The sequence below is a fragment of the Lepisosteus oculatus genome, unplaced genomic scaffold, assembly GCF_040954835.1.
Source record: "Lepisosteus oculatus isolate fLepOcu1 unplaced genomic scaffold, fLepOcu1.hap2 HAP2_SCAFFOLD_52, whole genome shotgun sequence".
Taxonomy (NCBI): domain Eukaryota; kingdom Metazoa; phylum Chordata; class Actinopteri; order Semionotiformes; family Lepisosteidae; genus Lepisosteus; species Lepisosteus oculatus.
Genome location: NW_027168064.1, coordinates 318,635 through 346,388, shown reverse-complemented (window position 1 = coordinate 346,388; position 27,754 = coordinate 318,635). Strand labels below are relative to the sequence as shown.

Here is a 27,754-nt window from a genome sequence, read left to right as displayed (position 1 = left end):
CGGCGCCTCCGCCCTCTTGTGGCCTTGCGGCGTCAGAGCAAGAGGCTCCTTCTCGCTGCCCTTCCGCTGTGTTGCAGGGCCCCGAGAGGGAACCCGGAGCGCGCACTTTGTGGGGGGCGGGGGACCGCGTTCGCGCTCTGCCCCCGGTCTCTTGCGCGAGTACTAAATCTCACGGACAGGGGGGCCTCGTCATTGATTGTTACAGGTGAGACGGGGATTAGGAGGAGACCCCGACTGATGGGTAAAGGGGAGCACTAACACCAGAGGGACACCCCCGGCGTCTCTTTTTGAGAGACGCCCTGGGGTTTCCTAATGGCCAAGGAGGGTCGGGACCTCGGTTTGACGCCTCCCCCGAAGGACGGCGCCTGTTTGTGCAGCAGAGTGTCGCCATCAGGAGGCTGGGGCGTAAGAGAGCCACACAGCCCGCAGGGTGAGCGCTCCCTACTGGTCCCAGTCACACCTCTTGCAGGAGCAGCAGCAACCGGAGCTTTTCCGGGGTGGAATCTCCCATCCGGGTGCCGGCCAGGCTCACACCTGCTGGGCTGCCCCGGGGGTGAGCCCAGTCGAGAGTCGCAGGGCCAGATCTAGTCACCGGGGAGAAACGATACAAGTGAAGGATTGCTCGGCTCTCGGCACTTGAAAAGACCGACAAATGTCTCGTTCCCGCCGGAGCTGAATGTACCCGCATGTGTGGTGTCGTCTTCTTCCCCCGCCCCGCTGTGTTTGCTGTATTGTCTCTGAAGCCGGCCCCCCCGAGACGAGACGGGCTGTTCCTGTGCCCCAATTAACACTTTACAGGTGCCATTCCCCGGCATTGTGGCCATTGTCGGTGCTCACACGCGATAAGATAAGGCGGAGGAGAGCGGGGCATGCCCAGCGGCAGACATTCAAGGAGGGGGCAGTGCGAGGTGAGGTGAGGTGCGACACGCCGGAGCCCCGACGCAGCTAATGCGGAGCACTTGTTGGACTGGCATCGAAAGGACGTGTGCGCACGGAGCGAGCCTTCCCTGCGGCGGAGCGCGGGAACTTTCTCCCCCCCTCCCGCTGCAGGAGTTGTGTGCACTGCAGCGGTGCCGAGAGAAAAGCACAGAAGGCAGCAGGCTCTGGAGAGCAGGTAAGAGACGGAGCCTTGTGGGCAGGCGAGCAGGCCCGTTTTTTGGAAATTGCTGAAAAGGTTTGTTCGGTGTGTGGCAGGCGCACGTCGCGAGCTTGCGTGGCGATCTGCCGGTCTGGAGTTATGCAAATGAGGCCGAATTGCATCCCGGGACATGCTGCGAATGCGCAACGGCGACTGTAGATGTGTAGGAAACGGCGCGCTCGTTTTCTCGTTTTGCCCACACTTTTGAGTGTTAGTGTGGCGTGTGAGTGTGTGAAAGAGTGGGCCCAGCAGGAGGCGGTGGCGTGCGAGGCGAGGAGGTGGCCTAGGCTGCGCGATTTGTGCTGTGGGTGCGGGCCGCTTGCAGGGGCCTGTTTAACTCATACTTACCTGGCAGGGGAGATACCTTGATCAAGAAGGAGGTTCACCCAGGGCGAGGCTCGGCCATTGCACTCCGGCTGTGCTGACCCCTGCGAATTCCCCAAATGTGGGAATCTCGACTGCATAATTTCTGGTAGTGGGGGACTGCGTTCGCGCTCTCCCCTGATGTGCTTGGTCCAAAATCAGATACGGGAGGGTTAGGACACCACGAGCTGCGTGGCTGCGGAAGGATCCCGGTTCGACAGGAGTGGACGCCGCTGCTGGTTCTCGCTGGCTTTTAGTTAGGGGTCCGGAAAAGCATCTCAAGCTAGTTCCACTACTCCTTCCGGACGTTCATTCCCTTTTCAAAGTCAGTCGTTTTGCTGTAGTCTGCGTTCTTTAGGCTGATTATCGAGGTTAGCCTTTATTTGGTCATGGGGGGCCTCGGTACTGTATGCTGAGTCTAAAGACAGTTTCACCCGTTTTCTGATTGCTCGGTTCTGTACCAGTGCAGACATGTCAAACAGTGAATGGCTGTACCTCTATTGTATCCGTGCTCAATGAATGAAATCGGTAACAAATGAAATATGTCTAGTTATACGAAAAACGAGTGGTTTATTGACTCATCTTCATTTGCAGATTTAGAGGCAGCTTCGATATTCGTTTTACAGACGGGTTTTTTTTTTTGAATATGGGTCACACACATGCCACAGCAACAAAACATCTCTAGAGATGAGGCTATAGATCACCTTTCCATCCTGCAGGTTTTCCTCCAAAAGCCTACGGCACCAACGGCGACCCCTGCTGGCTGGGAGAGCAAAAGCTTACAGCACCTGGTATTCCCAGGCAGTCTCCCATCCAAGTACTAACCAGGCCCGACACTGCTTAGCTTCCGAGATCAGACAAGATCGGGCGTGTTCAGGGTGGTGTGGCCGTAAGTGAAAGCCCCGGCGCCTGACTCGCTACTTGAAGCTGTGTGTGGCGGGGGTTCCGTGCCCCCCGAGCGGGACTGAAGGATCGTTCGTGTGCAACTCTTTGGAAAGGAGCTGCTTTCCAAATCGCATTGCGTGCCTGGATGTTGGCGAATGCGCTCCCTTATGTTGGCTCGTCCCGCACTGGAGGAGGACAAACAATCTGCACGGAGGAGCACCAGGCAAGTCTTCACCAGACAAAAACCTCCAGTGCACAGCACTCTGGAAACATTTCGGGGCTTTCGCGTGTTTATTTCAGCACGTAAAGCGCACCGGTCCAACACGTCGGCCGGGCGCGCGGCGCCTCCGCCCTCTTGTGGCCTTGCGGCGTCAGAGCAAGAGGCTCCTTCTCGCTGCCCTTCCGCTGTGTTGCAGGCCCCGAGAGGGAACCCGGAGCGCGCACTTTGTGGGGGGCGGGGGATTGCGTTCGCGCTCTGCCCCCGGTCTCTTGCGCGAGTACTAAATCTCACGGACAGGGGGGCCTCGTCATTGATTGTTACAGGTGAGACGGGGATTAGGAGGAGACCCCGACTGATGTGTAAAGGGGAGCACTAACACCAGAGGGACACCCCCGGCGTCTCTTTTTGAGAGACGCCCTGGGGTTTCCTAATGGCCGAGGAGGGTCGGGACCTAGGTTTGACGCCTCCCCCGAAGGACGGCGCCTGTTTGTGCAGCAGAGTGTCGCCATCAGGAGGCTGGAGCGTAAGAGAGCCACACAGCCCGCAGGGTGAGCGCTCCCTACTGGTCCCAGTCACACCTCTTGCAGGAGCAGCAGCAACCGGAGCTTTTCCGGGGTGGAATCTCCCATCCGGGTGCCAGCCAGGCTCACACCTGCTGGGCTGCCCCGGGGGTGAGCCCAGTCGAGAGTCGCAGGGCCAGATCTAGTCACCGGGGAGAAACGATACAAGTGAAGGATTGCTCGGCTCTCGGCACTTGAAAAGACCGACAAATGTCTCGTTCCCGCCGGAGCTGAATGTACCCGCATGTGTGGTGTCGTCTTCTTCCCCCGCCCCGCTGTGTTTGCTGTATTGTCTCTGAAGCCGGCCCCCCCGAGACGAGAGGGGCTGTTCCTGTGCCCCAATTAACACTTTACAGGTGCCATTCCCCGGCATTGTGGCCATTGTCGGTGCTCACACGCGATAAGATAAGGCGGAGGAGAGCGGGGCATGCCCAGCGGCAGACATTCAAGGAGGGGGCAGTGCGAGGTGAGGTGAGGTGCGACACGCCGGAGCCCCGACGCAGCTAATGCGGAGCACTTGTTGGACTGGCATCGAAAGGACGTGTGCGCACGGAGCGAGCCTTCCCTGCGGCGGAGCGCGGGAACTTTCTCCCCCCCTCCCGCTGCAGGAGTTGTGTGCGCTGCAGCGGTGCCAAGAGAAAAGCACAGAAGGCAGCAGGCTCTGGAGAGCAGGTAAGAGACGGAGCCTTGTGGGCAGTCGAGCAGGCCCGTTTTTTGGAAATTGCTGAAAAGGTTTGTTCGGTGTGTGGCAGGCGCATGTCTCGAGCTTGCGTGGCGATCTGCCGGTCTGGAGTTATGCAAATGAGGCCGAATTGCATCCCGGGACATGCTGCGAATGCGCAACGGCGACTGCAGATGTGTAGGAAACGGCGCGCTCGTTTTCTCGTTTTGCCCACACTTTTGAGTGTTAGTGTGGCGTGTGAGTATGTGAAAGAGTGGGCCCAGCAGGAGGCGGTGGCGTGCGGGGCGAGCAGGTGGCCTAGGCTGCGCGATTTGTGCTGTGGGTGCGGGCCGCTTGCAGGGGCCTGTTTAACTCATACTTACCTGGCAGGGGAGATACCTTGATCAGCCTGTAGGTGGAGTAGTTGGATTGTTTTTCTTTTGTTGGAAGCAGTGTTCGATTTGCGGTTTTTGAAATGGCAACCTTTGGATCCCGTAAGAATGCTGTACGTTTTGAGCTCTTGGATGACCTCTTCATGGATCGTATGCAGTTCAGCAGAAAAGTGTTACAGAAGGAACTTGGCTTTGAACCTCGGCACTTGGATTTCATCTTCGCTCTCCCAGGTCAGAAAGCATTTGAGGTTGTATTTGCTACCTATCCTCTGTTTGAACAATGCGTGGATGTGTTTGAGGCAAAAAGAGGCAAAGTTCCTGCACTTGAGAAGATCAACTTGCAGCCTCTGACACAGAGAGAGAGGAAAACGGTGCATGTTGTTATGTTCTCGGAACTGGCAAAGACGGAGGACATTCACACCTGGCTTAACCAGTACTGCACCGTCCACCATGGAACTGAGGTTAGAGATGTTGATGGTATAAAAACAGGAGCAAGGAAATTCGAGGTTCGCTTGCTACCGGACAGCGTAAATGGAGGCTTAAGGCACCTGCCCTCTACAATCCGGCTGGGCGCCTGCAATGGCTATGTGTTTTATGTGGGACAACCAAAGGTGTGTCGGCGCTGTGGTGCTGTGGGACACCTGGCATCGTCCTGCACTGTGAAATGCTGCAAGACCTGTGGCAAACAGGGACATTTAGCCTCTGACTGTTCAATGCTGCCAAAGTGCAATTTATGTGGCTCGGAAGGACACGTTTTTAAGAACTGCCCTCACGCCTACGCCAATAAACTCAAAATGAGAAAGGATGAGGCAGTGCTTGTTTCAGCCAAACCGGCCCGAAAATCCAAAGCAAACAACAAGTCAAACAAAGAACCCTTGTTGGACAAAGACTCTCAGCCTCCAGCCAGGATCAGTCCTGCTGTGGCTCCGGGGCTGGTGGAAGAGAAATCCACTACGCCCCCACAACCGCAGACTGCACCAGACAAGCACGAGGGTTTGAAAACCCCCGAGAACAGCGAGGACCCCTCCCCCACTCCTGCTCCTCAGAACGAGGGCCAGTGTGGGGCCCCCCGGTGGAGCGGGTCCAGCGAGGATACCCAGGATTCAGCGGAGCTGCTTTTCTCAGACTCTGCAAGTGCTACAGATGCCCTCCTCTCCTCCATCCAGTCCATCACGGAGGATCTGCAGCAGCTGGTGGGTGAGGGGGAAGAGGAGACTGGTGCATCGGCTGCACCCCTTTCCCCTCAGTGCTCCCAGGAGCTGGACTTGAGGAAAAGAAAAAATGACTCTGTTTTCTCCCCGAGCGAGGAGGAAGGAGAGCATGGCGATGGGGACAGCTGGAACCTCTCCACCCCTCCCTCTACCCCCTTCCTTGAAATGGACTCTGTGAACGCTTTTACTGCTGCCACCCTGATGAAGGCTCATTCAGAGGATGGCTGGCAGGAAATTGGTAAGAAGAAAAAGAAAAAGAAAAAGGTAACAGGTGAGACCGAAGAGAAATGTGTTTTGTAAAGACTGGTTCCACTTTCTTATGTAATATGGCTCTTAACATAATTTCTCTTAACACAAGAGGTATCAATGACAGAGTTAAATGCCAGTCTGTCTTTGATTACCTCCAGCAGAGAGAGGGAGATGTGTTGATGTTGCAGGAGTGTGCTTTAGCCTATCAAGAGAGGTATAAAAGTTTTGAAGATAGGTGGGATAAAGGGCCTTCTGTTTGGTCAGGGGACAATAACAACAGAGCCTCTGGCGTGGCCATTCTTTTCAAAGGATGGGCATTCAAATTGAAAAGTATTCAGAGGGTCATAGATGGCAGGTTGCTGTGTGTGGATGTGGAATGGGGGACCGTTAACCTGCGGCTAATCAATGTGTATTGCCCTACTGACGTAGGAGGAAGGGTGGAGCTACTCAAGGCACTCTCCCCCCTATTGTTATGCAGCACAGACGTGATAGTGGGAGGGGATTTTAATTGTATCTTAGAGCACACAGACAGGCAGTCTAGCTCGCCGATAAAATTGGATTCCAGCTCACTGGCCCTGCAAAACTTAGTTCAAGACTTTAAACTCTCAGACACATATAGATGTATATATCCCACAACAGCAGGATATACATGGTCAGGGAGGAATAGCAGCTCCAGAATTGACTATTGCTTTGTCTCAGAGAGAGTGAAAGTTGTTGGGGTCACTCTTCAGCCTGTCTTCTTCTCAGATCATCAGGCTTTAGGGTGTAGAGTGGAACTCCAGGGCGGGACTGTCTTTGGCCCAGGCCTCTGGAAACTCAACACAAAGCTGCTAGAGAACGAGGGGGTAGTATCCCGCTACAAGGAGAAACTATCACAGTGGCTGTCCTTGCAGTGTCTGTACGGGTCAGTAGGAGAGTGGTGGGAGGAGGTGAAGGTGAGGACAAAGGCCTTTTTCATGGCTGAGGGAAGGAAGGCTGCTGCCAGACGGAGAGGAGTGCTAGCCAGGAAACAGAGGCAGCTGCAGCGTCTCTACACGATGCTGCACAGTGGCTTCGATGTGCTCGAGGATATCGCCCTTTTAAAAAAGGACATCCGGAGCATAGCCGAAGAAAGTAGTCGAGGAGTGCTGTTAAGAAGCAGAGTGCAGTTCTTGGAAGAAAATGAGAAGTGTACTCGCTTCTTTTTCAGGAAAGTGGTAGGCTCCAAGACTGTCATGGAAAGTGTAGTTGATGAGGAGGGACGAGAGAGAACAGAGCCGAGTGCTATCCTCTCCTGCACCGAGGCCTTCTACTCAAGACTGTACAGCTCTACAGAGGTAAAGGATGAAGATATTCATTTTTTTACCTCAAAGCTAGAAAACATTTTGAGTGAAGAAGATAGGGAAGTACTTGAGAGGGATTTGACAGTAGAAGAGCTGAGACAGGCTATGGAGAGCTTACAGAAGGGGAAAACTCCGGGTGCTGACGGGCTCCCTAAAGAATTTTATTGCACCTTTTGGGATCTGCTTCAGGATCCGCTACTGCTCCTATTCGAGGAAAGCTACAAGACAGAATTGCTGCCTGACTCCTTAAGAGAAGGCACTATCTCTCTCTTGTTTAAGAAAGGAGCAAAAAATGACATAAAGAACTGGAGACCCCTCAGCCTGTTAGGCGTGGACACTAAGATCCTGTCCAAAGCCCTTTTCCTGCGCCTACAAAATGTAGTGGCCTCACTGGTAGGGAAAGAACAGACTTGTGGGATAGCAGGACGCCTGATGAGCGACAACCTGGCCTTGTTGAGGGATGTCTGTCTGTACTCTGAGGATCGCTCCCTCCCTCTGTGCATTTTAGGTGTAGACCTAGAAAAGGCCTTTGACCGCCTAAACCGGCAGTACTTAACATCGGTACTTGAGCACATGAAGTTTGGCCCCATCATGAGAAAGTGGATTAACCTGCTGTACACAGGTAGCAACAGCAGAGTCATGGTTAATGGCAATAGATCACGCACCTTTGAAGTCTGTTCAGGGGTGAGGCAGGGCTGCCCATTATCCCCCTTGTTATTCGTTTTGGCTATGGAGCCCTTAGCCTGTGCCTTGCGCCAGGATCAGGCCATTAATGGGATACCAGTGCCTGGAAGTGGGGGAGGAGAGGTAAAGACATCTCTATACATGGATGACGTCACCCTGCTCCTCTCTGACAATGCCTCAATTAGCAGAGCTCTGCAGTGCTGTGATCGGTTCTCTTTGGCTTCCTCCGCAAAAATTAACACATCTAAGAGTGAGATTTTTTATCAGAACTGGAGGGAGCCAAAAGAAGGACATGATCTCAGGCTGCAAGAGAAGAGAATTAAGGTCCTGGGGGTGTATTTTGGAGAAGAGATGGGAACAGTAAATTGGCAGAACAAATTGCCAATCTTAAACAAAAAACTGATGCAATGGAAGGACCGAGACCTCACCATGACAGGGAAGGTGCTGGTCATCAAAGCCGAGCTCTTGCCTGTCTTGAATTTTCTGGCTTCTACCTTCCCAATCCCACACCGTGTTGCGGCGGTGCTGAGGAGATTGATGTTTCAATTTCTATGGGGTGGGAAGCAGGAAAGACTCAGAAGGGAAATAATGTACAGGCCGCTACCCTCAGGGGGGAAGTCTGTCCCAGATATTGCTACGAAGCTGCTGTGCATTTTCCTGGCCTCTGTGCTGAGAGGCTTTGCAACAGCACCTGCAGCGCGTACCTGGACTTATTTTTCCAGGCTCTGGGTAGGTAGGGAGGTGTTCAGAGTGTGGGGTGTCAGACCCAAGCTGGACGTCCCACTCTCTGACACATGCCCTGCAATTTATGGGACAGTTAAAAGTTTTCTAAGATCTCACCCAATTGGCCATATTCCCCTCCGAGATGTCAGCGTCCAAAAACTGGAGGATTTCGTAGCACCCCAGAACAATAGGCAGACCCCTGTGGGCATTTTAACATCAGCCCAAACAAGGAAGGTGTGGGAACACACATCCTCTAAATTTCTGTGCAACATTCACAGAGATTTAGCCTGGAGTGTCGTCCACCAGTGCTTACCGGTACGAACTTTCTTGTACCGTAGGGGCCTCACCCCCAGCCCTCGCTGCGTTAGGGTGGGCTGCGGCGAGGAGGAGACTGTGACCCATCTCCTGTGGTCCTGCTTTTTTGCTAAGGCCTTCTGGGCACAGTTTGAAGATTGGTTGCAGGCTCTCTCGCCCCAATTTACCCTGACCGCTGCTTTCATCATATACGGCATCTCTCCTGTCAAACTTCCCCCTGACGTGTTTGACAGGATCTGGGCCGTGGTGAACAGTGGGAAAGACGCCCTGTGGAGAGTGAGGAACATGGGGCTGTTCAAAGGCATCGAGGTCCCAGTCAAGGCAGCAGGTAGCCTGGCCCTGTTCATCACCCGAGAGAACTATTACCTCAGAGATCTGTGGAGAGAAGGGAGGGAGGAAGCAGAAAATCTGTGGGAAATAGAGAGCATTGGACAGTATCTCAAGAAACTGTGAAAAACATTATCATGTTTAAATAAAGAATGTGATTTGCACCAGAAAAAAAGAAAATTGTTGCTATGTAACTGTTACCGTGTCAAAATGTAATGAGATGTGATCATATATACTGTTTTAAGTATGTATATTAATGTAAAGCTTTCTGATTTGTGATTTCCTGTATTTTTTTGTGAAAAGAAAATAAAGTTCTTAAAAAATCGGTTCACCCAGGGCGAGGCTCGGCCATTGCACTCCGGCTGTGCTGACCCCTGCGAATTCCCCAAATGTGGGAATCTCGACTGCATAATTTCTGGTAGTGGGGGACTGCGTTCGCGCTCTCCCCTGATGTGCTTGGTCCAAAATCAGATGCAACAGTGCGGGCGGCTTTGCCTTCTGCTGGGGAGCTGTGCCGGGTGCCCCTGAAGCGGCTTTCAGAGATGGGGGGTCACTGCAGAAACGCCCCGGGGTTTTTCGCGAGCACCGCCTGACAACGTGGTCCTCCTTTTCATGCCCGCTACAGCCATAACGCTATTTGTATAACCACAAAAAACAATCTTGTGCTTATACACGTTAAATGTTCACCTCGTGACAAGGTACTTCAATTGTGATCTTTCAGCTTGTCTGACCCTGGTGGTCTGGCTGACTTTTGCCTCTTCCGCTCTCTGTCCGGGGACAGTAATCCTTTATTGTTTCTCTCACACTCCATCAGTTTGACTTTGTAGTTCAGTCTGTTGCCCGTGTGTGTGTACCAGTTTGTAGTGCCATGTAACCTGACTACCTTACGTCCTGCACTCATAATATAATATATATATATAGAGAGAGAGAGATAAATACTGTATATCTTAAGAACAAAATCCAACACCAAAAGCTCTTCATGAGTCGTTATACCCCAGCATTGAAACCGAGTTCTTACCGGAATGCAACACATTGCTAATCCAACCAGAAGATCAAGGTGTGATGGTCAACTTGAAGTGCATGAAGTAAGAGTAAAACGATGTACCCCGAAGCAGGACCACAATTCGAAAGGAGTGGATGCCACTATTTCTCTTATTTTCTTAGTTATAGGTCCATGGAAGCATTTCAAGCTAATTACACTACTCCTCCTGGACATGAATTCCCTTTTCAAAGCGAGTCTTTTTGCTGTAGTTTGCATGGTTTAGGATGCTGATCGAGGTTAGCCTTGATTTGGTCATGGGGGCCTCGGTACTGTATGCTAATGCTAAAGACAGTTCACCAGTTTTCTGATTGTTGGGTTCTGTATCAGTGCAGGAATGTCAAATAGTGAATGGCTGTACCTCTGTTGTATCCGTGCTCAATGAACGAAAGCGGTTATAAATGAATGTATATTTGTATGCAAAACGAGTTGTTTATTGACTGACCTTCAATTGCAGATTTAGAGGCAGCTTCGATATTCGTTTTACAGCCGTTTTTTAAAAAAAAAAAAAGAAAAAAAAAGGTTCACCCAGGGCGAGGCTCGGCCATTGCACTCCGGCTGTGCTGACCCCTGCGAATTCCCCAAATGTGGGAATCTCGACTGCATAATTTCTGGTAGTGGGGGACTGCGTTCGCGCTCTCCCCTGATGTGCTTGGTCCAAAATCAGATACGGGAGGGTTAGGACACCACGAGCTGCGTGGCTGCGGAAGGATCCCGGTTCGACAGGAGTGGACCCCGCTGCTGGTTCTCGCTGGCTTTTAGTTAGGGGTCCGGAGAAGCATCTCAAGCTAGTTCCACTACTCCTTCCGGACGTTCATTCCCTTTTCAAAGTCAGTCGTTTTGCTGTAGTCTGCGTTCTTTAGGCTGATTATCGAGGTTAGCCTTTATTTGGTCATGGGGGGCCTCGGTACTGTATGCTGAGTCTAAAGACAGTTTCACCCATTTTCTGATTGCTCGGTTCTGTACCAGTGCAGACATGTCAAACAGTGAATGGCTGTACCTCTATTGTATCCGTGCTCAATGAATGAAATCGGTAACAAATGAATATATGTCTAGTTATACGAAAAACGAGTGGTTTATCGACTCATCTTCATTTGCAGATTTAGAGGCAGCTTCGATATTCGTTTTACAGACGGGTTTTTTTTTTTGAATATGGGTCACACACATGCCACAGCAACAAAACATCTCTAGAGATGAGGCTATAGATCACCTTTCCATCCTGCAGGTTTTCCTCCCAAAGCCTACGGCACCAACGGCGACCCCTGCTGGCCGGGAGAGCAAAAGCTTACAGCACCTGGTATTCCCAGGCAGTCTCCCATCCAAGTACTAACCAGGCCCGACGCTGCTTAGCTTCCGAGATCAGACGAGATCGGGCGTGTTCAGGGTGGTGTGGCCGTAAGCAAAAGCCCCGGCGCCTGACTCGCTACTTGAAGCTGTGTGTGGCGGGGGTTCCGTGCCCCCCGAGCGGGACTGAAGGATCGTTCGTGTGCAACTCTTTGGAAAGGAGCTGCTTTCCAAATCGCATTGCGTGCCTGGATGTTGGCGAATGCGCTCCCTTGTGTTGGCTCGTCCCACACTGGAGGAGGACAAACAATCTGCACGGAGGAGCACCAGGCAAGTCTTCACCAGACAAAAACCTCCAGTGCACAGCACTCTGGAAACATTTCGGGGCTTTCGCGTGTTTATTTCAGCACGTAAAGCGCACCGGTCCAACACGTCGGCCGGGCGCGCGGCGCCTCCGCCCTCTTGTGGCCTTGCAGCGTCAGAGCAAGAGGCTCCTTCTCGCTGCCCTTCCGCTGTGTTGCAGGGCCCCGAGAGGGAACCCGGAGCGCGCACTTTGTGGGGGGCGGGGGACCGCGTTCGCGCTCTGCCCCCGGTCTCTTGCGCGAGTACTAAATCTCACGGACAGGGGGGCCTCGTCATTGATTGTTACAGGTGAGACGGGGATTAGGAGGAGACCCCGACTGATGGGTAAAGTGGAGCACTAACACCAGAGGGACACCCCCGGCGTCTCTTTTTGAGAGACGCCCTGGGGTTTCCTAATGGCCAAGGAGGGTCGGGACCTCGGTTTGACGCCTCCCCCGAAGGACGGCGCCTGTTTGTGCAGCAGAGTGTCGCCATCAGGAGGCTGGGGCGTAAGAGAGCCACACAGCCCGCAGGGTGAGCGCTCCCTACTGGTCCCAGTCACACCTCTTGCAGGAGCAGCAGCAACCGGAGCTTTTCCGGGGTGGAATCTCCCATCCGGGTGCCGGCCAGGCTCACACCTGCTGGGCTGCCCCGGGGGTGAGCCCAGTCGAGAGTCGCAGGGCCAGATCTAGTCACCGGGGAGAAACGATACAAGTGAAGGATTGCTCGGCTCTCGGCACTTGAAAAGACCGACAAATGTCTCGTTCCCACCGGAGCTGAATGTACCCGCATGTGTGGTGTCGTCTTCTTCCCCCGCCCCGCTGTGTTTGCTGTATTGTCTCTGAAGCCGGCCCCCCCGAGACGAGACGGGCTGTTCCTGTGCCCCAATTAACACTTTACAGGTGCCATTCCCCGGCATTGTGGCCATTGTCGGTGCTCACACGCGATAAGATAAGGCGGAGGAGAGCGGGGCATGCCCAGCGGCAGACATTCAAGGAGGGGGCAGTGCGAGGTGAGGTGAGGTGCGACACGCCGGAGCCCCGACACAGCTAATGCGGAGCACTTGTTGGACTGGCATCGAAAGGACGTGTGCGCACGGAGCGAGCCTTCCCTGCGGCGGAGCGCGGGAACTTTCTCCCCCCCTCCCGCTGCAGGAGTTGTGTGCGCTGCAGCGGTGCCGAGAGAAAAGCACAGAAGGCAGCAGGCTCTGGAGAGCAGGTAAGAGACGGAGCCTTGTGGGCAGGCGAGCAGGCCCGTTTTTTGGAAATTGCTGAAAAGGTTTGTTCGGTGTGTGGCAGGCGCACGTCACGAGCTTGCGTGGCCTAGGCTGCGCGATTTGTGCTGTGGGTGCGGGCCGCTTGCAGGGGCCTGTTTAACTCATACTTACCTGGCAGGGGAGATACCTTGATCAAGAAGGAGGTTCACCCAGGGTGAGGCTCGGCCATTGCACTCCGGCTGTGCTGACCCCTGCGAATTCCCCAAATGTGGGAATCTCGACTGCATAATTTCTGGTAGTGGGGGACTGCGTTCGCGCTCTCCCCTGATGTGCTTGGTCCAAAATCAGATACGGGAGGGTTAGGACACCACGAGCTGCGTGGCTGCGGAAGGATCCCGGTTCGACAGGAGTGGACGCCGCTGCTGGTTCTCGCTGGCTTTTAGTTAGGGGTCCGGAGAAGCATCTCAAGCTAGTTCCACTACTCCTTCCGGACGTTCATTCCCTTTTCAAAGTCAGTCGTTTTGCTGTAGTCTGCGTTCTTTAGGCTGATTATCGAGGTTAGCCTTTATTTGGTCATGGGGGGCCTCGGTACTGTATGCTGAGTCTAAAGACAGTTTCACCCGTTTTCTGATTGCTCGGTTCTGTACCAGTGCAGACATGTCAAACAGTGAATGGCTGTACCTCTATTGTATCCGTGCTCAATGAATGAAATCGGTAACAAATGAATATATGTCTAGTTATACGAAAAACGAGTGGTTTATCGACTCATCTTCATTTGCAGATTTAGAGGCAGCTTCGATATTCGTTTTACAGACGGGTTTTTTTTTTTGAATATGGGTCACACACATGCCACAGCAACAAAACATCTCTAGAGATGAGGCTATAGATCACCTTTCCATCCTGCAGGTTTTCCTCCCAAAGCCTACGGCACCAACGGCGACCCCTGCTGGCCGGGAGAGCAAAAGCTTACAGCACCTGGTATTCCCAGGCAGTCTCCCATCCAAGTACTAACCAGGCCCGACGCTGCTTAGCTTCCGAGATCAGACGAGATCGGGCGTGTTCAGGGTGGTGTGGCCGTAAGCGAAAGCCCCGGCGCCTGACTCGCTACTTGAAGCTGTGTGTGGCGGGGGTTCCGTGCCCCCCGAGCGGGACTGAAGGATCGTTCGTGTGCCACTCTTTGGAAAGGAGCTGCTTTCCAAATCGCATTGCGTGCCTGGATGTTGGCGAATGCGCTCCCTTGTGTTGGCTCGTCCCGCACTGGAGGAGGACAAACAATCTGCACGGAGGAGCACCAGGCAAGTCTTCACCAGACAAAAACCTCCAGTGCACAGCACTCTGGAAACATTTCGGGGCTTTCGCGTGTTTATTTCAGCACGTAAAGCGCACCGGTCCAACACGTCGGCCGGGCGCGCGGCGCCTCCGCCCTCTTGTGGCCTTGCGGCGTCAGAGCAAGAGGCTCCTTCTCGCTGCCCTTCCGCTGTGTTGCAGGACCCGGAGCGCGCACTTTGTGGGGGGCGGGGGACCGCGTTCGCGCTCTGCCCCCGGTCTCTTGCGCGAATACTAAATCTCACGGACAGGGGGGCCTCGTCATTGATTGTTACAGGTGAGACGGGGATTAGGAGGAGACCCCGACTGATGGGTAAAGGGGAGCACTTACACCAGAGGGACACCCCCGGCATCTCTTTTTGAGAGACGCCCTGGGGTTTCCTAATGGCCAAGGAGGGTCGGGACCTCGGTTTGACCTCTGTTTGTGCAGCAGAGTGTCGCCATCAGGAGGCTGGGGCGTAAGAGAGCCACACAGCCCGCAGGGTGAGCGCTCCCTACTGGTCCCAGTCACACCTCTTGCAGGAGCAGCAGCAACCGGAGCTTTTCCGGGGTGGAATGTCCCATCCGGGTGCCGGCCAGGCTCACACCTGCTGGGCTGCCCCGGGGGTGAGCCCAGTCGAGAGTCGCAGGGCCAGATCTAGTCACCGGGGAGAAACGATACAAGTGAAGGATTGCTCGGCTCTCGGCACTTGAAAAGACCGACAAATGTCTCGTTCCCGCCGGAGCTGAATGTACCCGCATGTGTGGTGTCGTCTTCTTCCCCCGCCCCGCTGTGTTTGCTGTATTGTCTCTGAAGCCGGCCCCCCCGAGACGAGACGGGCTGTTCCTGTGCCCCAATTAACACTTTACAGGTGCCATTCCCCGGCATTGTGGCCATTGTCGGTGCTCACACGCGATAAGATAAGGCGGAGGAGAGCGGGGCATGTCCAGCGGCAGACATTCAAGGAGGGGGCAGTGCGAGGTGAGGTGAGGTGCGACACGCCGGAGCCCCGACGCAGCTAATGCGGAGCACTTGTTGGACTGGCATCGAAAGGACGTGTGCGCACGGAGCGAGCCTTCCCTGCGGCGGAGCGCGGGAACTTTCTCCCCCCCTCCCGCTGCAGGAGTTGTGTGCGCTGCAGCGGTGCCGAGAGAAAAGCACAGAAGGCAGCAGGCTCTGGAGAGCAGGTAAGAGACGGAGCCTTGTGGGCAGGCGAGCAGGCCCGTTTTTTGGAAATTGCTGAAAAGGTTTGTTCGGTGTGTGGCAGGCGCACGTCGCGAGCTTGCGTGGCGATCTGCCGGTCTGGAGTTATGCAAATGAGGCCGAATTGCATCCCGGGACATGCTGCGAATGCGCAACGGCGACTGCAGATGTGTAGGAAACGGCGCGCTCGTTTTCTCGTTTTGCCCACACTTTTGAGTGTTAGTGTGGCGTGTGAGTGTGTGAAAGAGTGGGCCCAGCAGGAGGCGGTGGCGTGCGGGGCGAGGAGGTGGCCTAGGCTGCGCGACTTGTGCTGTGGGTGCGGGCCGCTTGCAGGGGCCTGTTTAACTCATACTTACCTGGCAGGGGAGATACCTTGATCAGCCTGTAGGTGGAGTAGTTGGATTGTTTTTCTTTTGTTGGAAGCAGTGTTCGATTTGCGGTTTTTGAAATGGCAACCTTTGGATCCCGTAAGAATGCTGTACGTTTTGAGCTCTTGGATGACCTCTTCATGGATCGTATGCAGTTCAGCAGAAAAGTGTTACAGAAGGAACTTGGCTTTGAACCTCGGCACTTGGATTTCATCTTCGCTCTCCCAGGTCAGAAAGCATTTGAGGTTGTATTTGCTACCTATCCTCTGTTTGAACAATGCGTGGATGTGTTTGAGGCAAAAAGAGGCAAAGTTCCTGCACTTGAGAAGATCAACTTGCAGCCTCTGACACAGAGAGAGAGGAAAACGGTGCATGTTGTTATGTTCTCGGAACTGGCAAAGACGGAGGACATTCACACCTGGCTTAACCAGTTCTGCACCGTCCACCATGGAACTGAGGTTAGAGATGTTGATGGTATAAAAACAGGAGCAAGGAAATTCGAGGTTCGCTTGCTACCGGACAGCGTAAATGGAGGCTTAAGGCACCTGCCCTCTACAATCCGGCTGGGCGCCTGCAATGGCTATGTGTTTTATGTGGGACAACCAAAGGTGTGTCGGCGCTGTGGTGCTGTGGGACACCTGGCATCGTCCTGCACTGTGAAATGCTGCAAGACCTGTGGCAAACAGGGACATTTAGCCTCTGACTGTTCAATGCTGCCAAAGTGCAATTTATGTGGCTCGGAAGGACACGTTTTTAAGAACTGCCCTCACGCCTACGCCAATAAACTCAAAATGAGAAAGGATGAGGCAGTGCTTGTTTCAACCAAACCGGCCCGAAAATCCAAAGCAAACAACAAGTCAAACAAAGAACCCTTGTTGGACAAAGACTCTCAGCCTCCAGCCAGGATCAGTCCTGCTGTGGCTCCGGGGCCGGTGGAAGAGAAATCCACTACGCTCCCACAACCGCAGACTGCACCAGACAAGCACGAGGGTTTGAAAACCCCCGAGAACAGCGAGGACCCCTCCCCCACTCCTGCTCCTCAGAACGAGGGCCAGTGTGGGGCCCCCCGGTGGAGCGGGTCCAGCGACGATACCCAGGATTCAGCAGAGCTGCTTTTCTCAGACTCTGCAAGTGCTACAGATGCCCTCCTCTCCTCCATCCAGTCCATCACGGAGGATCTGCAGCAGCTGGTGGGTGAGGGGGAAGAGGAGACTGGTGCATCGGCTGCACCCCTTTCCCCTCAGTGCTCCCAGGAGCTGGACTTGAGGAAAAGGAAAAATGACTCTGTTTTCTCCCCGAGCGAGGAGGAAGGAGAGCATGGCGATGGGGACAGCTGGAACCCCTCCACCCCTCCCTCTACCCCCTTCCTTGAAATGGACTCTGTGAACGCTTTTACTGCTGCCACCCTGATGAAGGCTCATTCAGAGGATGGCTGGCAGGAAATTGGTAAGAAGAAAAAGAAAAAGAAAAAGGTAACAGGTGAGACCGAAGAGAAATGTGTTTTGTAAAGACTGGTTCCACTTTCTTATGTAATATGGCTCTTAACATAATTTCTCTTAACACAAGAGGTATCAATGACAGAGTTAAATGCCAGTCTGTCTTTGATTACCTCCAGCAGAGAGAGGGAGATGTGTTGATGTTGCAGGAGTGTGCTTTAGCCTATCAAGAGAGGTATAAAAGTTTTGAAGATAGGTGGGATAAAGGGCCTTCTGTTTGGTCAGGGGACAATAACAACAGAGCCTCTGGCGTGGCCATTCTTTTCAAAGGATGGGCATTCAAATTGAAAAGTATTCAGAGGGTCATAGATGGCAGGTTGCTGTGTGTGGATGTGGAATGGGGGACCGTTAACCTGCGGCTAATCAATGTGTATTGCCCTACTGACGTAGGAGGAAGGGTGGAGCTACTCAAGGCACTCTCCCCCCTATTGTTATGCAGCACAGACGTGATAGTGGGAGGGGATTTTAATTGTATCTTAGAGCACACAGACAGGCAGTCTAGCTCGCCGATAAAATTGGATTCCAGCTCACTGGCCCTGCAAAACTTAGTTCAAGACTTTAAACTCTCAGACACATATAGATGTATATATCCCACAACAGCAGGATATACATGGTCAGGGAGGAATAGCAGCTCCAGAATTGACTATTGCTTTGTCTCAGAGAGAGTGAAAGTTGTTGGGGTCACTCTTCAGCCTGTCTTCTTCTCAGATCATCAGGCTTTAGGGTGTAGAGTGGAACTCCAGGGCGGGACTGTCTTTGGCCCAGGCCTCTGGAAACTCAACACAAAGCTGCTAGAGAACGAGGGGGTAGTATCCCGCTACAAGGAGAAACTATCACAGTGGCTGTCCTTGCAGTGTCTGTACGGGTCAGTAGGAGAGTGGTGGGAGGAGGTGAAGGTGAGGACAAAGGCCTTTTTCATGGCTGAGGGAAGGAAGGCTGCTGCCAGACGGAGAGGAGTGCTAGCCAGGAAACAGAGGCAGCTGCAGCGTCTCTACACGATGCTGCACAGTGGCTTCGATGTGCTCGAGGATATCGCCCTTTTAAAAAAGGACATCCGGAGCATAGCCGAAGAAAGTAGTCGAGGAGTGCTGTTAAGAAGCAGAGTGCAGTTCTTGGAAGAAAATGAGAAGTGTACTCGCTTCTTTTTCAGGAAAGTGGTAGGCTCCAAGACTGTCATGGAAAGTGTAGTTGATGAGGAGGGACGAGAGAGAACAGAGCCGAGTGCTATCCTCTCCTGCACCGAGGCCTTCTACTCAAGACTGTACAGCTCTACAGAGGTAAAGGATGAAGATATTCATTTTTTTACCTCAAAGCTAGAAAACATTTTGAGTGAAGAAGATAGGGAAGTACTTGAGAGGGATTTGACAGTAGAAGAGCTGAGACAGGCTATGGAGAGCTTACAGAAGGGGAAAACTCCGGGTGCTGACGGGCTCCCTAAAGAATTTTATTGCACCTTTTGGGATCTGCTTCAGGATCCGCTACTGCTCCTATTCGAGGAAAGCTACAAGACAGAATTGCTGCCTGACTCCTTAAGAGAAGGCACTATCTCTCTCTTGTTTAAGAAAGGAGCAAAAAATGACATAAAGAACTGGAGACCCCTCAGCCTGTTAGGCGTGGACACTAAGATCCTGTCCAAAGCCCTTTTCCTGCGCCTACAAAATGTAGTGGCCTCACTGGTAGGGAAAGAACAGACTTGTGGGATAGCAGGACGCCTGATGAGCGACAACCTGGCCTTGTTGAGGGATGTCTGTCTGTACTCTGAGGATCGCTCCCTCCCTCTGTGCATTTTAGGTGTAGACCTAGAAAAGGCCTTTGACCGCCTAAACCGGCAGTACTTAACATCGGTACTTGAGCACATGAAGTTTGGCCCCATCATGAGAAAGTGGATTAACCTGCTGTACACAGGTAGCAACAGCAGAGTCATGGTTAATGGCAATAGATCACGCACCTTTGAAGTCTGTTCAGGGGTGAGGCAGGGCTGCCCATTATCCCCCTTGTTATTCGTTTTGGCTATGGAGCCCTTAGCCTGTGCCTTGCGCCAGGATCAGGCCATTAATGGGATACCAGTGCCTGGAAGTGGGGGAGGAGAGGTAAAGACATCTCTATACATGGATGACGTCACCCTGCTCCTCTCTGACAATGCCTCAATTAGCAGAGCTCTGCAGTGCTGTGATCGGTTCTCTTTGGCTTCCTCCGCAAAAATTAACACATCTAAGAGTGAGATTTTTTATCAGAACTGGAGGGAGCCAAAAGAAGGACATGATCTCAGGCTGCAAGAGAAGAGAATTAAGGTCCTGGGGGTGTATTTTGGAGAAGAGATGGGAACAGTAAATTGGCAGAACAAATTGCCAATCTTAAACAAAAAACTGATGCAATGGAAGGACCGAGACCTCACCATGACAGGGAAGGTGCTGGTCATCAAAGCCGAGCTCTTGCCTGTCTTGAATTTTCTGGCTTCTACCTTCCCAATCCCACACCGTGTTGCGGCGGTGCTGAGGAGATTGATGTTTCAATTTCTATGGGGTGGGAAGCAGGAAAGACTCAGAAGGGAAATAATGTACAGGCCGCTACCCTCAGGGGGGAAGTCTGTCCCAGATATTGCTACGAAGCTGCTGTGCATTTTCCTGGCCTCTGTGCTGAGAGGCTTTGCAACAGCACCTGCAGCGCGTACCTGGACTTATTTTTCCAGGCTCTGGGTAGGTAGGGAGGTGTTCAGAGTGTGGGGTGTCAGACCCAAGCTGGACGTCCCACTCTCTGACACATGCCCTGCAATTTATGGGACAGTTAAAAGTTTTCTAAGATCTCACCCAATTGGCCATATTCCCCTCCGAGATGTCAGCGTCCAAAAACTGGAAGATTTCGTAGCACCCCAGAACAATAGGCAGACCCCTGTGGGCATTTTAACATCAGCCCAAACAAGGAAGGTGTGGAAACACACATCCTCTAAATTTCTGTGCAACATTCACAGAGATTTAGCCTGGAGTGTCGTCCACCAGTGCTTACCGGTACGAACTTTCTTGTACCGTAGGGGCCTCACCCCCAGCCCTCGCTGCGTTAGGGTGGGCTGCGGCGAGGAGGAGACTGTGACCCATCTCCTGTGGTCCTGCTTTTTTGCTAAGGCCTTCTGGGCCCAGTTTGAAGATTGGTTGCAGGCTCTCTCGCCCCAATTTACCCTGACCGCTGCTTTCATCATATACGGCATCTCTCCTGTCAAACTTCCCCCTGACGTGTTTGACAGGATCTGGGCCGTGGTGAACAGTGGGAAAGACGCCCTGTGGAGAGTGAGGAACATGGGGCTGTTCAAAGGCATCGAGGTCCCAGTCAAGGCAGCAGGTAGCCTGGCCCTGTTCATCACCCGAGAGAACTATTACCTCAGAGATCTGTGGAGAGAAGGGAGGGAGGAAGCAGAAAATCTGTGGGAAATAGAGGGCATTGGACAGTATCTCAAGAAACTGTGAAAAACATTATCATGTTTAAATAAAGAATGTGATTTGCACCAGAAAAAAAGAAAATTGTTGCTATGTAACTGTTACCGTGTCAAAATGTAATGAGATGTGATCATATATACTGTTTTAAGTATGTATATTAATGTAAAGCTTTCTGATTTGTGATTTCCTGTATTTTTTTGTGAAAAGAAAATAAAGTTCTTAAAAATCGAAATCGGTTCACCCAGGGTGAGGCTCGGCCATTGCACTCCGGCTGTGCTGACCCCTGCGAATTCCCCAAATGTGGGAATCTCGACTGCATAATTTCTGGTAGTGGGGGACTGCGTTCGCGCTCTCCCCTGATGTGCTTGGTCCAAAATCAGATACGGGAGGGTTAGGACACCACGAGCTGCGTGGCTGCGGAAGGATCCCGGTTCGACAGGAGTGGACGCCGCTGCTGGTTCTCGCTGGCTTTTAGTTAGGGGTCCGGAGAAGCATCTCAAGCTAGTTCCACTACTCCTTCCGGACGTTCATTCCCTTTTCAAAGTCAGTCGTTTTGCTGTAGTCTGCGTTCTTTAGGCTGATTATCGAGGTTAGCCTTTATTTGGTCATGGGGGGCCTCGGTACTGTATGCTGAGTCTAAAGACAGTTTCACCCGTTTTCTGATTGCTCGGTTCTGTACCAGTGCAGACATGTCAAACAGTGAATGGCTGTACCTCTATTGTATCCGTGCTCAATGAATGAAATCGGTAACAAATGAATATATGTCTAGTTATACGAAAAACGAGTGGTTTATCGACTCATCTTCATTTGCAGATTTAGAGGCAGCTTCGATATTCGTTTTACAGACGGGTTTTTTTTTTTGAATATGGGTCACACACATGCCACAGCAACAAAACATCTCTAGAGATGAGGCTATAGATCACCTTTCCATCCTGCAGGTTTTCCTCCCAAAGCCTACGGCACCAACGGCGACCCCTGCTGGCCGGGAGAGCAAAAGCTTACAGCACCTGGTATTCCCAGGCAGTCTCCCATCCAAGTACTAACCAGGCCCGACGCTGCTTAGCTTCTGAGATCAGACGAGATCGGGCGTGTTCAGGGTGGTGTGGCCGTAAGCAAAAGCCCCGGCGCCTGACTCGCTACTTGAAGCTGTGTGTGGCGGGGGTTCCGTGCCCCCCGAGCGGGACTGAAGGATCGTTCGTGTGCCACTCTTTGGAAAGGAGCTGCTTTCCAAATCGCATTGCGTGCCTGGATGTTGGCGAATGCGCTCCCTTGTGTTGGCTCGTCCCGCACTGGAGGAGGACAAACAATCTGCACGGAGGAGCACCAGGCAAGTCTTCACCAGACAAAAACCTCCAGTGCACAGCACTCTGGAAACATTTCGGGGCTTTTGCGTGTTTATTTCAGCACGTAAAGCGCACCGGTCCAACACGTCGGCCGGGCGCGCGGCGCCTCCGCCCTCTTGTGGCCTTGCGGCGTCAGAGCAAGAGGCTCCTTCTCGCTGCCCTTCCGCTGTGTTGCAGGACCCGGAGCGCGCACTTTGTGGGGGGCGGGGGACCGCGTTCGCGCTCTGCCCCCGGTCTCTTGCGCGAGTACTAAATCTCACGGACAGGGGGGCCTCGTCATTGATTGTTACAGGTGAGACGGGGATTAGGAGGAGACCCCGACTGATGGGTAAAGGAGAGCACTTACACCAGAGGGACACCCCCGGCATCTCTTTTTGAGAGACGCCCTGGGGTTTCCTAATGGCCAAGGAGGGTCGGGACCTCGGTTTGACCTCTGTTTGTGCAGCAGAGTGTCGCCATCAGGAGGCTGAGGCGTAAGAGAGCCACACAGCCCGCAGGGTGAGCGCTCCCTACTGGTCCCAGTCACACCTCTTGCAGGAGCAGCAGCAACCGGAGCTTTTCCGGGGTGGAATCTCCCATCCGGGTGCCGGCCAGGCTCACACCTGCTGGGCTGCCCCGGGGGTGAGCCCAGTCGAGAGTCGCAGGGCCAGATCTAGTCACCGGGGAGAAACGATACAAGTGAAGGATTGCTCGGCTCTCGGCACTTGAAAAGACCGACAAATGTCTCGTTCCCGCCGGAGCTGAATGTACCCGCATGTGTGGTGTCGTCTTCTTCCCCCGCCCCGCTGTGTTTGCTGTATTGTCTCTGAAGCCGGCCCCCCCGAGACGAGACGGGCTGTTCCTGTGCCCCAATTAACACTTTACAGGTGCCATTCCCCGGCATTGTGGCCATTGTCGGTGCTCACACGCGATAAGATAAGGCGGAGGAGAGCGGGGCATGCCCAGCGGCAGACATTCAAGGAGGGGGCAGTGCGAGGTGAGGTGAGGTGCGACACGCCGGAGCCCCGACGCAGCTAATGCGGAGCACTTGTTGGACTGGCATCGAAAGGACGTGTGCGCACGGAGCGAGCCTTCCCTGCGGCGGAGCGCGGGAACTTTCTCCCCCCCTCCCGCTGCAGGAGTTGTGTGCGCTGCAGCGGTGCCGAGAGAAAAGCACAGAAGGCAGCAGGCTCTGGAGAGCAGGTAAGAGACGGAGCCTTGTGGGCAGGCGAGCAGGCCCGTTTTTTGGAAATTGCTGAAAAGGTTTGTTCGGTGTGTGGCAGGCGCACGTCGCGAGCTTGCGTGGCGATCTGCCGGTCTGGAGTTATGCAAATGAGGCCGAATTGCATCCCGGGACATGCTGCGAATGCGTAACGGCGACTGCAGATGTGTAGGAAACGGCGCGCTCGTTTTCTCGTTTTGCCCACACTTTTGAGTGTTAGTGTGGCGTGTGAGTGTGTGAAAGAGTGGGCCCAGCAGGAGGCGGTGGCGTGCGGGGCGAGGAGGTGGCCTAGGCTGCGCGATTTGTGCTGTGGGTGCGGGCCGCTTGCAGGGGCCTGTTTAACTCATACTTACCTGGCAGGGGAGATACCTTGATCAGCCTGTAGGTGGAGTAGTTGGATTGTTTTTCTTTTGTTGGAAGCAGTGTTCGATTTGCGGTTTTTGAAATGGCAACCTTTGGATCCCGTAAGAATGCTGTACGTTTTGAGCTCTTGGATGACCTCTTCATGGATCGTATGCAGTTCAGCAGAAAAGTGTTACAGAAGGAACTTGGCTTTGAACCTCGGCACTTGGATTTCATCTTCGCTCTCCCAGGTCAGAAAGCATTTGAGGTTGTATTTGCTACCTATCCTCTGTTTGAACAATGCGTGGATGTGTTTGAGGCAAAAAGAGGCAAAGTTCCTGCACTTGAGAAGATCAACTTGCAGCCTCTGACACAGAGAGAGAGGAAAACGGTGCATGTTGTTATGTTCTCGGAACTGGCAAAGACGGAGGACATTCACACCTGGCTTAACCAGTACTGCACCGTCCACCATGGAACTGAGGTTAGAGATGTTGATGGTATAAAAACAGGAGCAAGGAAATTCGAGGTTCGCTTGCTACCGGACAGCGTAAATGGAGGCTTAAGGCACCTGCCCTCTACAATCCGGCTGGGCGCCTGCAATGGCTATGTGTTTTATGTGGGACAACCAAAGGTGTGTCGGCGCTGTGGTGCTGTGGGACACCTGGCATCGTCCTGCACTGTGAAATGCTGCAAGACCTGTGGCAAACAGGGACATTTAGCCTCTGACTGTTCAATGCTGCCAAAGTGCAATTTATGTGGCTCGGAAGGACACGTTTTTAAGAACTGCCCTCACGCCTACGCCAATAAACTCAAAATGAGAAAGGATGAGGCAGTGCTTGTTTCAGCCAAACCGGCCCGAAAATCCAAAGCAAACAACAAGTCAAACAAAGAACCCTTGTTGGACAAAGACTCTCAGCCTCCAGCCAGGATCAGTCCTGCTGTGGCTCCGGGGCTGGTGGAAGAGAAATCCACTACGCCCCCACAACCGCAGACTGCACCAGACATGCACGAGGGTTTGAAAACCCCCGAGAACAGCGAGGACCCCTCCCCCACTCCTGCTCCTCAGAACGAGGGCCAGTGTGGGGCCCCCCGGTGGAGCGGGTCCAGCGAGGATACCCAGGATTCAGCAGAGCTGCTTTTCTCAGACTCTGCAAGTGCTACAGATGCCCTCCTCTCCTCCATCCAGTCCATCACGGAGGATCTGCAGCAGCTGGTGGGTGAGGGGGAAGAGGAGACTGGTGCATCGGCTGCACCCCTTTCCCCTCAGTGCTCCCAGGAGCTGGACTTGAGGAAAAGAAAAAATGACTCTGTTTTCTCCCCGAGCGAGGAGGAAGGAGAGCATGGCGATGGGGACAGCTGGAACCTCTCCACCCCTCCCTCTACCCCCTTCCTTGAAATGGACTCTGTGAACGCTTTTACTGCTGCCACCCTGATGAAGGCTCATTCAGAGGATGGCTGGCAGGAAATTGGTAAGAAGAAAAAGAAAAAGAAAAAGGTAACAGGTGAGACCGAAGAGAAATGTGTTTTGTAAAGACTGGTTCCACTTTCTTATGTAATATGGCTCTTAACATAATTTCTCTTAACACAAGAGGTATCAATGACAGAGTTAAATGCCAGTCTGTCTTTGATTACCTCCAGCAGAGAGAGGGAGATGTGTTGATGTTGCAGGAGTGTGCTTTAGCCTATCAAGAGAGGTATAAAAGTTTTGAAGATAGGTGGGATAAAGGGCCTTCTGTTTGGTCAGGGGACAATAACAACAGAGCCTCTGGCGTGGCCATTCTTTTCAAAGGATGGGCATTCAAATTGAAAAGTATTCAGAGGGTCATAGATGGCAGGTTGCTGTGTGTGGATGTGGAATGGGGGACCGTTAACCTGCGGCTAATCAATGTGTATTGCCCTACTGACGTAGGAGGAAGGGTGGAGCTACTCAAGGCACTCTCCCCCCTATTGTTATGCAGCACAGACGTGATAGTGGGAGGGGATTTTAATTGTATCTTAGAGCACACAGACAGGCAGTCTAGCTCGCCGATAAAATTGGATTCCAGCTCACTGGCCCTGCAAAACTTAGTTCAAGACTTTAAACTCTCAGACACATATAGATGTATATATCCCACAACAGCAGGATATACATGGTCAGGGAGGAATAGCAGCTCCAGAATTGACTATTGCTTTGTCTCAGAGAGAGTGAAAGTTGTTGGGGTCACTCTTCAGCCTGTCTTCTTCTCAGATCATCAGGCTTTAGGGTGTAGAGTGGAACTCCAGGGCGGGACTGTCTTTGGCCCAGGCCTCTGGAAACTCAACACAAAGCTGCTAGAGAACGAGGGGGTAGTATCCCGCTACAAGGAGAAACTATCACAGTGGCTGTCCTTGCAGTGTCTGTACGGGTCAGTAGGAGAGTGGTGGGAGGAGGTGAAGGTGAGGACAAAGGCCTTTTTCATGGCTGAGGGAAGGAAGGCTGCTGCCAGACGGAGAGGAGTGCTAGCCAGGAAACAGAGGCAGCTGCAGCGTCTCTACACGATGCTGCACAGTGGCTTCGATGTGCTCGAGGATATCGCCCTTTTAAAAAAGGACATCCGGAGCATAGCCGAAGAAAGTAGTCGAGGAGTGCTGTTAAGAAGCAGAGTGCAGTTCTTGGTAGAAAATGAGAAGTGTACTCGCTTCTTTTTCAGGAAAGTGGTAGGCTCCAAGACTGTCATGGAAAGTGTAGTTGATGAGGAGGGACGAGAGAGAACAGAGCCGAGTGCTATCCTCTCCTGCACCGAGGCCTTCTACTCAAGACTGTACAGCTCTACAGAGGTAAAGGATGAAGATATTCATTTTTTTACCTCAAAGCTAGAAAACATTTTGAGTGAAGAAGATAGGGAAGTACTTGAGAGGGATTTGACAGTAGAAGAGCTGAGACAGGCTATGGAGAGCTTACAGAAGGGGAAAACTCCGGGTGCTGACGGGCTCCCTAAAGAATTTTATTGCACCTTTTGGGATCTGCTTCAGGATCCGCTACTGCTCCTATTCGAGGAAAGCTACAAGACAGAATTGCTGCCTGACTCCTTAAGAGAAGGCACTATCTCTCTCTTGTTTAAGAAAGGAGCAAAAAATGACATAAAGAACTGGAGACCCCTCAGCCTGTTAGGCGTGGACACTAAGATCCTGTCCAAAGCCCTTTTCCTGCGCCTACAAAATGTAGTGGCCTCACTGGTAGGGAAAGAACAGACTTGTGGGATAGCAGGACGCCTGATGAGCGACAACCTGGCCTTGTTGAGGGATGTCTGTCTGTACTCTGAGGATCGCTCCCTCCCTCTGTGCATTTTAGGTGTAGACCTAGAAAAGGCCTTTGACCGCCTAAACCGGCAGTACTTAACATCGGTACTTGAGCACATGAAGTTTGGCCCCATCATGAGAAAGTGGATTAACCTGCTGTACACAGGTAGCAACAGCAGAGCCATGGTTAATGGCAATAGATCACGCACCTTTGAAGTCTGTTCAGGGGTGAGGCAGGGCTGCCCATTATCCCCCTTGTTATTCGTTTTGGCTATGGAGCCCTTAGCCTGTGCCTTGCGCCAGGATCAGGCCATTAATGGGATACCAGTGCCTGGAAGTGGGGGAGGAGAGGTAAAGACATCTCTATACATGGATGATGTCACCCTGCTCCTCTCTGACAATGCCTCAATTAGCAGAGCTCTGCAGTGCTGTGATCGGTTCTCTTTGGCTTCCTCCGCAAAAATTAACACATCTAAGAGTGAGATTTTTTATCAGAACTGGAGGGAGCCAAAAGAAGGACATGATCTCAGGCTGCAAGAGAAGAGAATTAAGGTCCTGGGGGTGTATTTTGGAGAAGAGATGGGAACAGTAAATTGGCAGAACAAATTGCCAATCTTAAACAAAAAACTGATGCAATGGAAGGACCGAGACCTCACCATGACAGGGAAGGTGCTGGTCATCAAAGCCGAGCTCTTGCCTGTCTTGAATTTTCTGGCTTCTACCTTCCCAATCCCACACCGTGTTGCGGCGGTGCTGAGGAGATTGATGTTTCAATTTCTATGGGGTGGGAAGCAGGAAAGACTCAGAAGGGAAATAATGTACAGGCCGCTACCCTCAGGGGGGAAGTCTGTCCCAGATATTGCTACGAAGCTGCTGTG

At 52.7% G+C, this 27,754-nt stretch overlaps 9 non-coding genes across 9 annotated transcripts; 5 read left to right on the top strand and 4 right to left on the bottom strand.

Moving 5' to 3' along the window:
• The first annotated feature begins 1,478 nt into the window (after positions 1 to 1,478).
• LOC138230791 (U1 spliceosomal RNA) lies at positions 1,479 to 1,642 on the top strand. Its single transcript, XR_011186395.1, has one exon. It is a non-coding gene; the product is annotated as a U1 spliceosomal RNA (small nuclear RNA).
• Positions 1,643 to 2,277: 635 nt separating this feature from the next.
• LOC138231001 (5S ribosomal RNA) lies at positions 2,278 to 2,396 on the bottom strand. The gene has a single exon (XR_011186586.1). It is a non-coding gene; the product is annotated as a 5S ribosomal RNA (ribosomal RNA).
• Positions 2,397 to 9,335: 6,939 nt separating this feature from the next.
• On the top strand, positions 9,336 to 9,500 carry LOC138230813 (U1 spliceosomal RNA). Its single transcript, XR_011186414.1, has one exon. It is a non-coding gene; the product is annotated as a U1 spliceosomal RNA (small nuclear RNA).
• A 1,063-nt stretch (positions 9,501 to 10,563) lies between these two features.
• LOC138230809 (U1 spliceosomal RNA) lies at positions 10,564 to 10,735 on the top strand. Its single transcript, XR_011186412.1, has one exon. It is a non-coding gene; the product is annotated as a U1 spliceosomal RNA (small nuclear RNA).
• Positions 10,736 to 11,371: 636 nt separating this feature from the next.
• Positions 11,372 to 11,490, bottom strand: LOC138230818 (5S ribosomal RNA). The gene has a single exon (XR_011186417.1). It is a non-coding gene; the product is annotated as a 5S ribosomal RNA (ribosomal RNA).
• Positions 11,491 to 13,094: 1,604 nt separating this feature from the next.
• LOC138231009 (U1 spliceosomal RNA) lies at positions 13,095 to 13,258 on the top strand. Its single transcript, XR_011186593.1, has one exon. It is a non-coding gene; the product is annotated as a U1 spliceosomal RNA (small nuclear RNA).
• Positions 13,259 to 13,894: 636 nt separating this feature from the next.
• LOC138230807 (5S ribosomal RNA) lies at positions 13,895 to 14,013 on the bottom strand. Its single transcript, XR_011186410.1, has one exon. It is a non-coding gene; the product is annotated as a 5S ribosomal RNA (ribosomal RNA).
• A 6,908-nt stretch (positions 14,014 to 20,921) lies between these two features.
• LOC138230816 (U1 spliceosomal RNA) lies at positions 20,922 to 21,091 on the top strand. Its single transcript, XR_011186415.1, has one exon. It is a non-coding gene; the product is annotated as a U1 spliceosomal RNA (small nuclear RNA).
• A 636-nt stretch (positions 21,092 to 21,727) lies between these two features.
• LOC138230995 (5S ribosomal RNA) lies at positions 21,728 to 21,846 on the bottom strand. Its single transcript, XR_011186580.1, has one exon. It is a non-coding gene; the product is annotated as a 5S ribosomal RNA (ribosomal RNA).
• Between the last annotated feature and the right edge of the window lie 5,908 nt (positions 21,847 to 27,754).